Source organism: Pinus tabuliformis, chromosome 2_1, assembly GCF_031772625.1.
Source record: "Pinus tabuliformis cultivar Carrire ecotype Pingquan chromosome 2_1, CPIR1, whole genome shotgun sequence".
NCBI classification, from domain to species: Eukaryota; Viridiplantae; Streptophyta; class Pinopsida; order Pinales; family Pinaceae; genus Pinus; species Pinus tabuliformis.
The window spans coordinates 423,495,464-423,510,832 of NC_142299.1; positions in this window are offsets into that span (position 1 = coordinate 423,495,464).

Below are 15,369 nucleotides of genomic sequence, written 5' to 3' on the forward strand. Positions count from 1 at the left end.
CTACATACATTTTTGGCAAGGATATTCTTGCACATCTAAAGGCAGCACATCAGCATGTAGGTTATTGTCCTCAGTTTGATGCCCTTCTAGAATTAATTATTGTTTGAGAACATCTCAAGCTCTATGCACGGATCAACAGAGTTTCAAAAGAAATATTAGATCAAGCTGTGGAAGGAAAGCTCGTAGAATTTGATTTATGGCCACAAGCAAACAAACCTTCCTGTTCTCTAAGTAGTGGCAATAAACGCAAGTCATCAGTGGCCATAGAAATGATTAGAGATCCTCCTCTAATCATTTTAGATGAACCTTCAATGGATATGGACCTTATTGCAAAGCGATTTGTGTGGGATCTCATCTCATGTATATCAACTAGGCAAGGGAAAACAGCAGTTATCCTGAAAACACATAGCATGAATGAAGCACAAACCCTTTGTACACGCATTGGAATTATGGTTGGGGGGCGGCTTTGTTGTCTTGGAAGTCATCAACATTTGAAAACACGCTTTGGCAACTATCTTAAACTTGAGGGGAAACCTGTTAATGTTAGTGTGGTAGAATTAGATAACTTGTGCAATACTCTACAAGATATGTTGTTTGACTTTCCGAGCCATGCTAGAGGTATCTTGAGTGATCTGGAAATTTTTATTGGAGGATCAGAGGCTGGCTCCTCCACTCACATGTCAGAAACTAATTTGTCACATGAAATGATCATTGTTGCGGGGCGTAGACTAGGCAATGAGGAGTATGTGCAAAACCTAATTTCAAACAACCCTTGCATCGATGGAGTTTTTAGTGAGCAATTATCAGAACAATTATTCCATGATGGTGGCATTCCACTAGTTTGTTAATCTTTTTAGGCATGGATCTCTTGTTATACGTCTGCCAGATTCAGAATCTAGCTAGATTCCTATAGTTATATTTGGAACAGTCAATGGTGTTATTGGTGTCATTGCATCTCTTCCTTAGGAGCAATATCTGTTTCTTGAAAAGTTGCAAGCAAATCTTGTCAAAGTGATCAAGGGAGTAGGGTGCTTAAGCCATGAACAGTGGTGATCATTTAGCAATGAAAGGAAGACTGTGGATACAAAAAAGTTTCCTGGACGGTGATTTGATTGAGTCATTTCTGGATCTCAGCAGAAATCAGATGGAGGAAATTGCAACTGCAATGTCTGTTCCAATAGTGGTAAAGCAACTATCTCTCAAGACGAATGTGGTGTTTAAGAGTTAAAAAGGGCCTTTGCATTCAGTTTTGAACAGCTTCAGAGCACATGAAAAGAGGCATTTCAAGATAATGAAGCTCAAGACAGTCAGATTTTGGTGTTAAACTGTGTTTTGTGATTACACAACAGTTTCGTAGCGCGCTACGAAACTGCTGAAAAGGACGCATAATGCATAGCAGTTTCGTAGCGCGCTACGAAATTGCTGTAGCTGCATAATTAAAGTTCAGACGACAAAATTTTGAAAAATTTTCAATCATCGTTAAATAAGTTTTTGTCATCACACATGTACATGGGAAAGGCTTACAGCACATGAAGGACGTGGCACTCCAATAGATTGTTGACTAATTCAAGAAGATCAACATGGTTAATTACTTCCGAATATCTTTGAGGAAACCAAAAGCATAAAAACAGGGGCAGTTTCCTATTTCTCAGCAGCAGTGAAGAGATAAGACAGTAAGGGCCAGCAAAGATCTTTAAACATCCATCAAGGCTAAAGCTGAAGGTAACCACTTGTCAGAGAATGAATCTTGATTGTAATAAATGCTATGTTCAGCATGATGTAGAATTAGACTCCTAATTGTCTTAGGTTTCTAAACTTCCAGTTAGCAGTTGTTGTATTTAATAGTTTGTTAAAGTTTGAATAGGTGTCATATCAAGCAGAATTCGAGTTCCCCTCATGCTGGAGGAGGAATCTCAGCTTTGTTAAAGAATTCTATATATAGCAAAAACAACAATGTACTTGTGGTTGGAAAATTATTCAAAAAAGCTCTGATATTTGGCTTTATGTAAAGACTCTGTTTAGTAATGAAAGATTGGCTTTGCTTCTCAGGAATCAAGAGGGATTCGATGCTCAGAATGTGTTGTATTATTCTTTTCTCAATATTTGCAGTAGTATGAATGTATAATTACTTAGAAATCACTCATGGTGCTCTAACTTCCTTTATACATTCATACACTGTGTGGTCCTATATGTTGCTGGTATGTTCTAAATGTGTTGAATCTTGAATGCCCTAACTTCTATGTAAGGTTGATATCGTTGTTATACTGAAACAATGTTGACTCCATAAGCCCAATGGATACTTTTTAGTTGTGTTTCCACCACTCATATGTTTACATTTGTTTCATAAGAGTTAGCCATCATAATCATAATAAAAGATTATTAATCCTTTGAGAGAGCCCTCTCAAGTTGGGGAGGCTAAGCCTCAGCCTAAAGTAGGTTTGAAATAGTTACTTAAGGTATTCCTGGTCAGCAGCCTTCCAGGGTTTGATTTTAAGATAATAGAGAACATAGAGATGATAAAAAATCTCCACTCCATCAAGGATATTCCAACAAAAACTTGTATCGTCTATGATGGAAAAATAGGTTTAAGAAGCATGGGTTATATTAAGAAAACTATTATTCAATGGCAAAGATTGTCACATTTTTGTCTCTAATATTGTATCTTTGACTGTCTTCCATTATTTCTTTCAAGAACCAGCTCTACATCAATATAAAGGAGGAATATATTTTGGTTATCAAGATAAGTATTTTGACATCATAGTACACACAGGGATGATAGGATGGGAACATGAGCAACCTAATAAATATGGTTAGTGCTCTTTTGAAATTTATCAATATCATCCCTGAATTTACACTCTTACTACACCTAACTGAATTCTCAAGCCTGGTAACATGCTACATTAAGAGACAATTGCAAGGATCACTCTTAACTTCAACATCTTATCATTTATGTTCTAGTATGAGGTCCATGTTTGTTTTCACTTCCACATTTTTTTCTATGTATAACTGCACTGATCATGTCAAGCCTACAGAGGAGGCCCATTGAAAGGTTGCTCCAACTAGGGTTTGGTCTAGAAAAGGATACATTCTGAGCGATGATTATTCTAAAGGAAATATCCTTTGTTAAATTTTTGAAAATGATGTGGGATGTTGTTGGGGATGACCTACTAATGATGGTAGGGGGGGTTTCCATTCTGGTAGGATGGGTTACCTTTAGAATTAAGCCTTGATCAAGTTCATCCCCAAGAATTTGACAAAGGATGTCATTGACAACAAGAGACTTATTGTTCTTTTGAATGTATCTTACATGATTCTAGAAAATACCCTTGTCTTTTGAGGGACCAAAAGGTAGCTACATGTATTGTCTGGTTTGAGAAGATCATCTTCATTCATGAAAAATTCAATTTGGATACTATCATCATAGTGTGGGAATCTACTAAGTTGGCTAAAGAAACAAGATAGGAAATGTTGTTGGTAAGATTGATTATGATAAGCCGTACAATAGGGTAGATTGGAAATTTATCCTCCATATGCTTAAATGTTTTATGTTTGGAAACAATTTTGTTTAAATGGTCAAATCTCTTTTTCAGTAATGCATCAAACATTTTTTTTGTGACTAGAAAACCATTTAACAGGATTGTAATTGTTATCTCCCTTTGCCTTGAGGAAGCTTACTGGGAGTTTCTATTATAATGGGGAGGACTAATCCCATTCATACTTCTATTCCACCTATGTACCTTCAAAATGCAGGAGATTTCACAAAGAGACCAAGGCCAACCTTTCCAAGCTTCTTTATAAACAAAGGGATGGACCATATAAGAATGCATAAATGGAAACCTGCTTCATGACTTGCAGACAAATAAGAATGAAAAAATAAGCCCACTTGTAGCATGCCCTTCTAATTAATATATATTAATATATCGATAATGATCAATGGTAACATTATAAGTAGTCGTTGATTGTAATGAATGCCTATTGTGAGAGGTTATAACTATTAGAGAATAGTCACGAAAACAATATCTATTCTCAGTTGGTATTTTCAATGCAATGTTGTAATTGTTTATTACCTTTTGAAATTTTTCCATTAAGGTGCATTATACTTATGACATTTGGGCTTGCAACAATAAGCCAATGATGACCATGTCCATCTTAATACCACCAGTATAACTACTTTATAATTGGCATTTGTGATTCTCAAGCTTCTTATTTAATCAAACCTATTTATCTTTGCAATGCTACTTATAAGGAATATATTTGTAATTTGTTACCATTTTGTTTTGATGTGATCGACATACCCAAGAACAATGAGGATAAATGTTAGTGATTCTCAGTTTGTCTCATTTGAAAAGCTTCCTGTAGATAGTTTCAACAACACCCAATCTTGCCTTTGCTTTGTCAATTTTTTGATTTAAGAAAGTGGGTAACCATATATTCCTTTACCAAATCTATTGCCACAATAATAATGTTAAAGCATATTTTATCCATGCCTGAACTGGAATCCTCAAGATGAAATTAACTGGAAGTATAATGCTTCAGGTTCTATCCTTTATATCAAAGTATGTCTCCAATTGTCCTTTTTAGAGAATTGAAATATCTATTAAACAAAATGTTATTAATTCCTAAGTAAGACTCACCTTTGTTTTTATGATGCAATTTTCTCTCATCTTCCTCTTCACAAACAATTCTTACAACAAGTTAAGTTTCACAGAGCACTGGATCAACCAAGTCTCTTGGCATTTGCGAATCTTATTTTTTTAGCTACAACAAAATCCAAATTAGTTCATATATCTTTCCTTTTTTTTCCAATTCATCTATCTGAAGATTAGGCAGGGATGTCATTATTACCATTGGAAGAAGTTTTGTGTGCTCAGTGCCAGTAACATGGAAAGTTTCCTGGGCATATACACATGGAATCATGGTTGTTCATTCATTTTTAAGCAATCTCATCATAGTATTTTTTCATTCATTTTTGAAAAATATCATCATAGTTTCCGTTCATACATTTTTAAACAATCTCATCATAGTTGTTGTTCATTCATTTTTAAGCAATATCACCATAGTTCCCTTGAGACAAGTGTGAGCTCAATTTTTGAAAGCCACTACTCAATAACCTTCCCCATCAAGGTAGGAGCACTCTGTTAAACAATGAAACACTAGATTCTTTTTATCATCTAACTTTTACTCAATTTAGTGAAATTTCCTTATGCAGGTACTACTATGATCATTATAGCCATGACCCTTTATCGCTTCAAGGTTTCGAGACCTGGCTTGCTTTGGGTTGATTGGGCTGGGATAGAGATATTATAAACCCATATATTATTGTTCACTTATGGGAGCCTGACCCAGGTTCAGAGTTATTCACCCCAACCATTGAAACCCTACCCTACTGGCCCTTTTGGCAACAACCTGTGTAGCGCAGGTTTCAATCTCACCCGAAGTAGTATTGGGGGATGTTAGAACTAGGATTCTACATCTAGAGGCTTGTGTGATTTGTATTTTGAAGCCATTATCACTTAGATCTTCCTTCGCATAGATCTACCCTTTTCGAACATCTAAGTACAGTAACTCCATCTAACGACTTCCAATTCTTCGTGAAGGAGGTTATGTACACTTATCATGCATAAGCATTATAGATCCAATAGTTCGCACAATAAATACACAATAATTCACAGAAAATAGATCATTGAGTGTAGATACATCAACTTAAACATAAATAAAGAGGAAGTCATAGATACATTAGATTCGATCCATTTTTTTATTAGATCCAACATTCAATTAGAGACTCTTTTACCCTACACACTCAATTGCAGGGGCCAGCGCACTCAGCTGCGGACTTACCAAGGTCTCCATTCATTTAGTTGTAGGAGCCTTCCCCTTTCACCTAATTACAGGAAACAAACCTTTCCTACCTTAGCAGCTTGTCCTTAAAATGATTCTTCAGTATCAGATATCTCCTAAGAGTCACTATGACTCAACTACTTATATCATTTTCATTACAATACCATGGCCCGTGGACCATGGGTGAGCCTCAAAACCACAGTATCACCTACCCATACAAGGGAATAATTCCCATTTGACTCTTACTTAGCTTCGTGCTCCGCTTAGACATTTCATGGAGACTTTACATTATTTAACAAAAAATATTACAAAATTTGACTTAAGTGACAAAAAGTGACCCAAGGGACCTGATCCCAATAGGCCCCCAACACAAATATGGTGACTCACCCTCGAGTCACTCAACTGGTTTCTCCACTTTAGTGCAGAGTTAACTAAACTCCAACTTCAATACTTCAAGGTCTGATGTGCTCTATACTACATCCTGCTGCACTTCTTCAACCAGCTTCTTTGTAGTTGGCCCCTCCATCATGAGGCACATGTTCCTTTGTGTCTACTGGAAAGTCTTCAACTTCTCTTAGATAGACAAATGAATATGACTTGCTTCCTCTATCCATGGTTGAATCCAAACCTTTAGAACTGATTCTTTGCATTGAATCTCCTCAACCTATGCGTGCAACAACTTCCCTTCTAGTAAGCGCGTGAAGCATTGGACTGGCACCAAAGTGCATGCAGTCACCCTGATCTCTTCAAATTTCTGTTGTGCCTCTTTGATCTCTGTACCTGGTCTCTACAGGTTTGGTTGCTCTTGCAAAGTGGTCCATAACACCATAGAATTCTAAAAAATAATGGGATCCCAATATTGCATTCTCTAAAGTAGACATGTACTCTCTTACGGCTGGCCCGCGCTGCTCCCTCACCTCTCATGGAGTAGTCAGTTGCAGTTTCAATAGTAGTTATAATATCTGCATCTAAAATTAAAAAGTAACTCGACCTACCTCATGCTTAGACTCCCGCACTGCAGCAACCAATTTTTGAACCTTTGTTGAAGCTTCCACATCTTATGGAATGTGTAGTTCTGGTATTGAATTACAGGCTTGTGTAATTGCCGCTTTAGGGCTATGGATTTGCACTGCTAGCTCTTCTTTTTCCTTAAGGGCCTAATCCTTTTTGGTGAAGATCTGATCATTGTTCATTTTAACTTTTCTAATTACCAATAGCACACGTTTCTCTCTAATTCGAAGCTCATCTGAGAACCGCTGATGAAGCGTGTGGAGGGTCTAAAGTGGTAGCGTGGCCAAATTCACTCCCACTACTTTGATCTTTCTGAACTAGGACTTATCTTCCTCTAACTCTATAAGTAATATCCATTTTGGCAAGGGAATGACTCTGAGGTCCAAAGTCTGTTATGTTTCCATTATAGTCTTAATCGTTTGTTGTAGGGTCACTTGAACACCACTCACTTGGCCCACACTCACTTGTAGCTGACCTGTTTGTATTTGCAGCTTGCACAGATCTTTCTGCACACCTCCAAGTGATTGTTGGAACTGTTGCTAGAACTGCTACCACAATTCTGTTGTTGTATCTCTGATCTTATCCCCAATTTCATTAAGGTCCCCCTCTATGAGGACCAGTGGGTCAATGCGTGCTTACTTGTCCAATTTTTACCTTTTCTTTGGTCTGGTAGTTGTCTCCATTTGGTGCTTTGACACTGTGAAGGGAGCGCTCTATGACTCATCCCCATATCCTTCCTGCTCGAACCATTCTTTCTCTTCAGTATGTTGGGAAGCCAACTCCTCAACCTCTTTCCTAGCTCCCTTTTAGTGCACTCTTTTTTAGCAGCTGCCTTGGCAATAGCTGCCTTGGTAGCATTGTCTTTCTTCTTCTGAGCAACCTTTTCTCGCATGGCTGCTTGTCCTGCCTATGCTTTCTTCTATTCAGCTACCTTCTATGTGAAGGAGATTTCTTCTCCCTTACTTGCTCCTGCACCAAGATCTGTGGGTTCCAGCTGCTCCCCTGGCCATAGTCCCACAATTTCTTGTACGTCTACTTCTGTTAACAAGTAAGATAATTTATGCCAAATATTCTTAGGGTCGCACCTTGCACGGATCGATACATTATGAAAGGCTGCCTTGAATTCAACGTAGGCCTCTAGTTGTTCGAAGAAGGTTGGCGACAAGCTTGTTCTCTGGTTAATCACAGTGCGTAGGTCCATCTCGATCAACACCCAAAATATTTTTGTCTCCATGATCCTCTCCAGATCCTTCATTTCCCACAGTGAAGTGAACTTCGCTGCCTCTGGTAAATCATCATCCTGTGAAGGAAATTAACTATCCTTTGAGAGCCTCTTGCAACAAGGACAGTCAATGATAGGAGCCAGGCATAGTGAAATGCCTTGCCATTATCCTGTGCTTTGCGGCAATTTGCTCATAATTCCTTGTAGAGGTACTGCACCCAATTATACTATACCCCATTCACGCATTGACAACCAATGAGATTACGGGTGCCAGAACCTTGTCCATGCGACATTTTCTCATGACATTGTAGGCCAAGATCTAAGTAGCGAACTATACTAGTTTATCCGTGATGGAGCAGATGGAGTATTCGCATGAATTCTTGACCAAGCCAAACTCAGTCATCATTCTATCGAACAATTGATTCTCTTTGCTTTTTCCTCTGAATTCTTTCACTAGATCCTCCCCTTGATAGGGGAACCTGGTAATACGGTGAATCAACATGTTCGTGATGGGGATGGGCTCTCCTAGCCAGAGACACTCATCGTGAACTAGTGCGAGCAACTAGAGCAAACATACTATGTTGATTATTGTCCTGTTAAAGTGGGCTACCCATAACATATTCAACAACCCTGCTTTCTACACTCCTGTAACCCACTTCATGGTCTCCAACTGCATGACTCTTGTTTTTTCATAGTAGATCCTAGTCATATATTTATTTATGGAAAAGTGCTGAAAATTCTCATGATCGGCCATATCCCAATCTTCCATCTTCAATATCAGGATGCGCACTAAGAGTGCGCCTTTGAAAGGCACTTTTTCTAGAAGTAATAGGGTTGAGATTGTAAATTTAGCATTATCAGAATCCTTGGTGAGCTTCGCTTTACCCTTCTATGGAGGGATATACTTCGGCAACCTTGTGAGAGGATATTCCTCCTCTATGTCCAACTTTTCAACTACTTTGCGGAGTTCCTCCTCATACAAATCCAAGGACACATAGGGTTTCTTGGACTTGTCCGTTTTTTCATTTTGCTACACCTCCGTCGGATTCTTTCTTGGTGATTTCTTCACCGATACAACTTGTGGTTTCTTCTAATTTTCCTTAGAAGTAGATGGCTTTGGCCTAGGAAACCTCAGTGTCATAGGCACAGATGGTATAGCTTTCATGCTCACAACTTCTAGGACTTACGCTTGAGAGATAGCGACTTCGAAACTTATAGGTTCGGTGGACATTTGTTCAAGGATAATTTTACGGTTCCACTCAGGTGGTCTCTCAAATGTCAGGCTTGCAATCAAATCGTCCCAAGTTTGAAGATTCATAGATTGAAATCAGGAGGGCTCATTTGCGATTTTCAAAAGGAAAGGTGTTCTACTATAGGCTAGAATGCCACATTTATGGAAATTTTGAATTCAAATTTGACCGTTCCCTCCATTTTCTGATCATAAATGCATCTTTGGCAGTAGATCTCTAAGGATTTTTTCCATAAATATCACCTGATCCAGGTGGATATTGGTGGCCACCCATCAATTCCACTTAGACCCCCACCATTACTGTTGTGGGGAAAAGTATCCGACTCGGATGACCCTATCCCTACTCTAAGGGTGACAGTCCTTAGCAACAACTGAAAGTAAAGCTTTGATATTTTCCTTTATGAAAGTACAGAGAAGGAAGAAAAGATTGACCAACCGGTGTCTTTCGCTTTTGTCGATCCTATCCTCTCTCTTTGTCTCTTGTTCCCAGCTCCTTGCTTCCTTTGCCGGCCCAGCTACACAAAGATCCTGCACAAGCAAAAGAAGGAAAACTACAAGAAACATGTACTCATAACTGATGCATGGATTAGAGTGAATCAGATATACAAGTAAATACAATACATCAATGCAATACAAGTATATAGGAGAACATTCAAAGCTTTATTGATAGAAGTAAAAGGGTTCTGAGAAGGTTACAACCATCAATGGCTCCAATCCAGCAGCACCTCCCCAGTAGCAAGAAATCTCCTCTTCACCTCTATAAAAGCAATCACCCAATAGCTCTGACTATAAACCAACAGCACTTCCTTACTTTGCACAAAATTCCAGCCTCCTTAGACCTCATAGAAGAGCTCTATATATAGGATAGAAGAAGAGAGGATGAGTCAGCTTGAGACTGACATAAAGCTGCCTTGTGTCCTCTCCCTCTTCAGTTAATCTTCAGTTCTTGAGTTCACTTGGAGATCCTTGCTTACACATGGAGATCAAGTACCTCTTACTCATCACAGGGCGAATCTCTTGAACCAAGTGTCAGTTTGGAAGCTTCCTGGGCAATTGACACCTTGCAGAATGACTGTGCCACTTGGCCAATCTCGCCCAGCGCAGGTAGCCTTCATTAGATTTGACTTTCAGCGCAGGTACAAGGAGGAGCAGTTGCATTCCAGCGCAGATGCTCAGTGGAGCAGCTGACATGATCCAAAAATAGCCTGTTTTTGAGTGTTTTCAGGTGGAGAACTGATGGGAAGTGCTGTGGTTTGCTGACCTTGTTCTTCTAGGGGTAAGAACAACATGTTTAGGGACTGAGGATCCCTGTAATTATCGACATTTCATGCTCCATGCTGCGAGGCACAAAAATGTCTATAACAATTACTTCTTTCATTTTTCATTTTCCTTAATTGTAGCACAGTTTACTATTTTTAGCAGTTTTTCGGGTCCTAAACTTCTGAAGCTGTTTTGAGTCCCTAAAGGACGTTTTTTGGAAATCTACCCCAACAAATTTTTGTCTAAAATCAATTTTTTGGTTGTAGTCCTTGGAGAGATCTTTCCAACTAGTTATCATGTGCATTAGATGAAGATAATATGACCAAGTCATGACCCCGGGACATTGGCTGTCCAACTCACCCCAACGGGGCCCATAAACTCTTCATGTTACAACTCCTTGGGTTCGGGTTTTGGTTGTTTAGGGTTTGTTCTTATTATTCAATAATAAAAAGGCCCTTGAGCCTCATTGTAAGGCATTTCAGAGACATGTAGCCACAACATCACTTCTCAGAAATAAGCTACCATCGCCCTAGCTGGTTTATTTCCATTTCTGTTTGTAAGCAAATTTCAGTATTTTACATTAATGAAATGAGGTATTATTTCCACTGCATCTCTATGTTTATGGTTATCTCTGTAATTTTTTACGTTCCTGTTTAAATTCGAATCATCACCTCCCTACTTCTCCTAACGGTTTTTTCGCCATCCAATTATGAACAATGTCTTCAATGGCTACTTTTGGACCCGACTGCATGGCACCAATATGCATGGTGCAACCCTCTTGGTGCATCTTCTACTAGCACACTTCTTGCTCCCTTTGCGCAACCCCCTTTCTTCATTTTTCTCTTTGTAGGGCAGTGTAGTTTAGAGTCTCGCAATCCCTTGCAGCTGCCTGGATTACTAAGACTTCCCTGCTACCATGTAGTCATTGTGGGGGGGAAGGACCCCCTTTATATAACTTCAACAAAATTCCATTCACCCTTCCAGGGAAAAATTTGCCACTCAGCTTCGTAAGTTGAACTGTGCCACCATCCGTGATTTCCTTGATAATATGAGGGCCCAACCAGTGCATTTGAATTTTTCTCGAAAACTTTGTGAACTTACTATTGTAGAGAAAAACTAAATTGTTCAACTTGAAAGTGCACAACTTAATATTCCTATCATGCTAGGCCTTATCATGTTCCTTTTGCACTTGCTGGTGAAATCCTGCAAGAAAGTGGTCCTCTTCCAACTCCATCAACTATGCGAGCCAGTCCTCTAAGGTTTTTCAATCTGTCATCTGTGTCAAATCTGTAATGCATAGGCTTGCAACAATATATTCCATGGGCATTACCACCTCGATTCCATACAAGAAACTAAATGGAGTTTGGCCTATCAACTTCTTGCACATCATCCTATATGCCCATAGGACCATCGAGATGTGTACATCCCAATCATTTCTCTTCACATTACAAATATTTGTCAACACATTCTCCAAAATCCCATTGAATGCTTTCATTGTACCATTTTCCTGAAGGTGATAGGGTGTACACATTTGATGGTACACCTAGAATTCATTGACCATCACACTGATTGTATCATTCAAGAAATGCGTACCCCTATCACTCGTCAATATCTTACAGTGCCCAAATTGCATTAAAACATATTCAAATAGGAACTTCATAGATGTAGTAGGAGTGAAATCCCTCACCGGCTACACTTATTCCCATCTAGTTAAGTACTCCATCGCACCAATGATGTATTGTGCACCTATCTTCCTTCCTAGTTGTTGTATTGGACCGATAAAATAAATAGCCCATTTGTCGAATACCTGTAAAGAGGCTTGAGGATTTAAAGGAAATTCATCTGTTTGTGAAGGCTCTCTCATCCTTTTACAAGCATCACATGCTTTAAAAAATACCATAGAATATTTATGCATTGTCGGCCACCATAACCCTGGCGCCAAATATTCTGTGCAATCGCTCGACCTACATAGTGTCCTCCCGCCACTCGTTCATGTGCTTCAGTGAGGATACTAGTGTGCTCAAATTCTGGAACATATTGGCATGATATTTCATCTATTACCATTTTATAAAAATGTCCCACTATAATAGAAAAATCAGCTGAGTAGACCACTAATTCCTTTTTCTTTTGAGTAGAATAGCCTTTGAGGGCTATATCCATGATCAAAACCTAAATGATATCAGAAAAGTGGTCATCCATAATGCACATAACAAAGAGTTGTGCATCCAACAATCCTTCTTTTAAATTGGTTGGCTCTTCACCTATCTTGATTCCGCTTAGGTGATCCTGTCCTACATTCAACTATCTAGGATTCACCATTACTTCAAAGTCATGCTCCTGGAACAACAACCACCACCTACAAATATTCCCACCCAACACAGGCTTGTTGACCAGGTACTTAAGGGTGGAGTGATCTGTGTACATTTTAAAATGTGCACCAAACAAATAATGCTAAAAATTTTACAACACGTAAACCATTTCCAAACCTTCATGTTCCATAGTTGAATAATTCTTCTCATCATTTGACAAATTTCTACTTGCAAAGGAAATTGGATGATCAATATCACCTTCACCAGGCTGGGTCAATACCGCACCCAGCACAATACGTGAGGGATCTAAATTCACATGGAGTTCCTTCCTCCATTCCAGAAACACCAAGATCGGCGCAGTCACCATATTTTCCTTCAGTACATCTAGACTACATTCACATTCCTCATCCCAGCAGAAAGTCACGTCTTTCTTTAATAACTTTTCTATTTGCATGGTTATCTGAACATAAACCATGATAAAATTTTTATAATAACCAATGTGCCCCAATGTCATGCACAACTGCTTTACATTCCTAGGAGCTTCTAAATTCACAATCACTGCTATCTTTGCAGGGTCCACCATCAATCTCTGCTTACATACTACATTTCCTAGAAAAGTTCCAAAAGGCACATAGAATATACATTTCTTCAATTTCAGTGCAATCTAGTATCTACGACATATATCCAGCATGAGGCATAGACTTGCAACATGGCGGTTCACCAATCCAAACACACTCTATTCATTAAAATATACCTCAAATAACTTATGAATAAACTTCTTAAACGTCGCGATTACTATCCTGGAGAAGATCGTGGGTGCATTCTTCAGCTCGAATGGAATTATTGTATACTGAAAGAAATGGCACCTTGTCATGAAGGTTGTCTTGTTGCGATCCTCTGGTGTGATATTAATTTGATGGTATCTCGAGAATACATCAGTGAATGAATATGCTTCCTCGCCTCCAACATTCTCCAAGATTTTAACTATAAATGGTTTTGGAAAAAAACCATGAACACATGCAATGTTAAGCTTTCTGAGATCTACGCATATCCTAATTTCGCCTTGTTATTTCTTTTCCTGGACAACCATTGGGCTCACCCAGTCGGATTCTTCTACTGGCTCAATAATTATGGCCTCCAGTATTTTTTCCAGTTCTTTGCACACCTTTTCTTTATACTTCGGATTGAGCTGATAAGGTCTCTTCTTTATGGGCTTCGCATTAGGTTTCAAAGTAATTTTCATTACACCCAAATATCCTACAATACCCTTTAGATCCGAGAATTTTTTTGGGAATACATCTTGGTATTTGTGCAACAATTCCACAACTTTATCAACCGTATATTCATCCTAGTAATCCCCTATCTTCGCGAAATTTGGCTCTACGTTGGATTTGATGTTCACTTTTCTAGTCTTCAAAGGCTGTGATATATCCAAATTCTCTACTTTCGTTCCTCCAACTTTGCATTGTCCCTTTGTCTCTAGAATGTTGATTTTCCATAGATCTTCTTCCTCCTCTTCGGTAGTCACATTGTAACATTCCAGTGCATGGCACAATTGTGTACACCAATCTGGCTGAACCCATTCTACTGGTTCTTCAGGGGTTCTAAAAATGGTAGCCTTAATCTCCTAGAGCACTTCATCAATGCACTCAAACCCATCCTTAAAGCCGGAAGTTAATAAAAAACTTTCTCTTAATATATCCCATTCAACTGTCCCATGGGGAAGCCTCGTTTCTAAATACAAATTCATTAGGATTGTGTCTAAGGTATGGCAGAAGATGTGCACCCATTCTAGTTGTGGCTTAGTTCCCCAAGCTCGAGTCTATCGCACCAAATGTTCGAGGGGATCATCCTTTCTGCTATATTTATCAGTCATCTGGGTATTAGCATATCCAAAACTTAAGTTCATCATTCTTCTGTATTCCTTCCAACCAAGAAACCTTCCCTTGTGCGGATGCCACCAATGGGTAGGCATTGCATGCAGTACCAATTCAAGAAATGTTGTCTAGGCACCTCCATTTCAAATTAATCCAAAAGCAGATCAACATCAGTCAAACCATAATAATGTGGGAGATTTCTTACCTTAGTTGATATGCATCACAACGATTTGGTCATCATATTGCACCATAGCATAGATACTTCGTGCAATCAATTCTATTAGTGATCAAGTTCATCATTCGAGTTTGAGGTACAGGAACTATCCCTATCAAACGACATTCTTCCATTGGCTGTAGGATTGATCCAATCTTTGTCTTGCACTATGATCTTGTATATTTGGTCTAGATCATCACCATCCTCCACAAAGTTGCGAATAGGTTCAGTATAATGTGCTCCCTCAGCAAGGTCTAGCGGCACTATAACCATGAGCACCTTCTTCTCAAAAGTCATCTTTCACTTCTTCAAGTTAATCAAAACATCCACGTCAAAAACCTAGTAAATTCCCAGTAGTGCAGGACAAGGGTTGTTGTCATGCACTATTT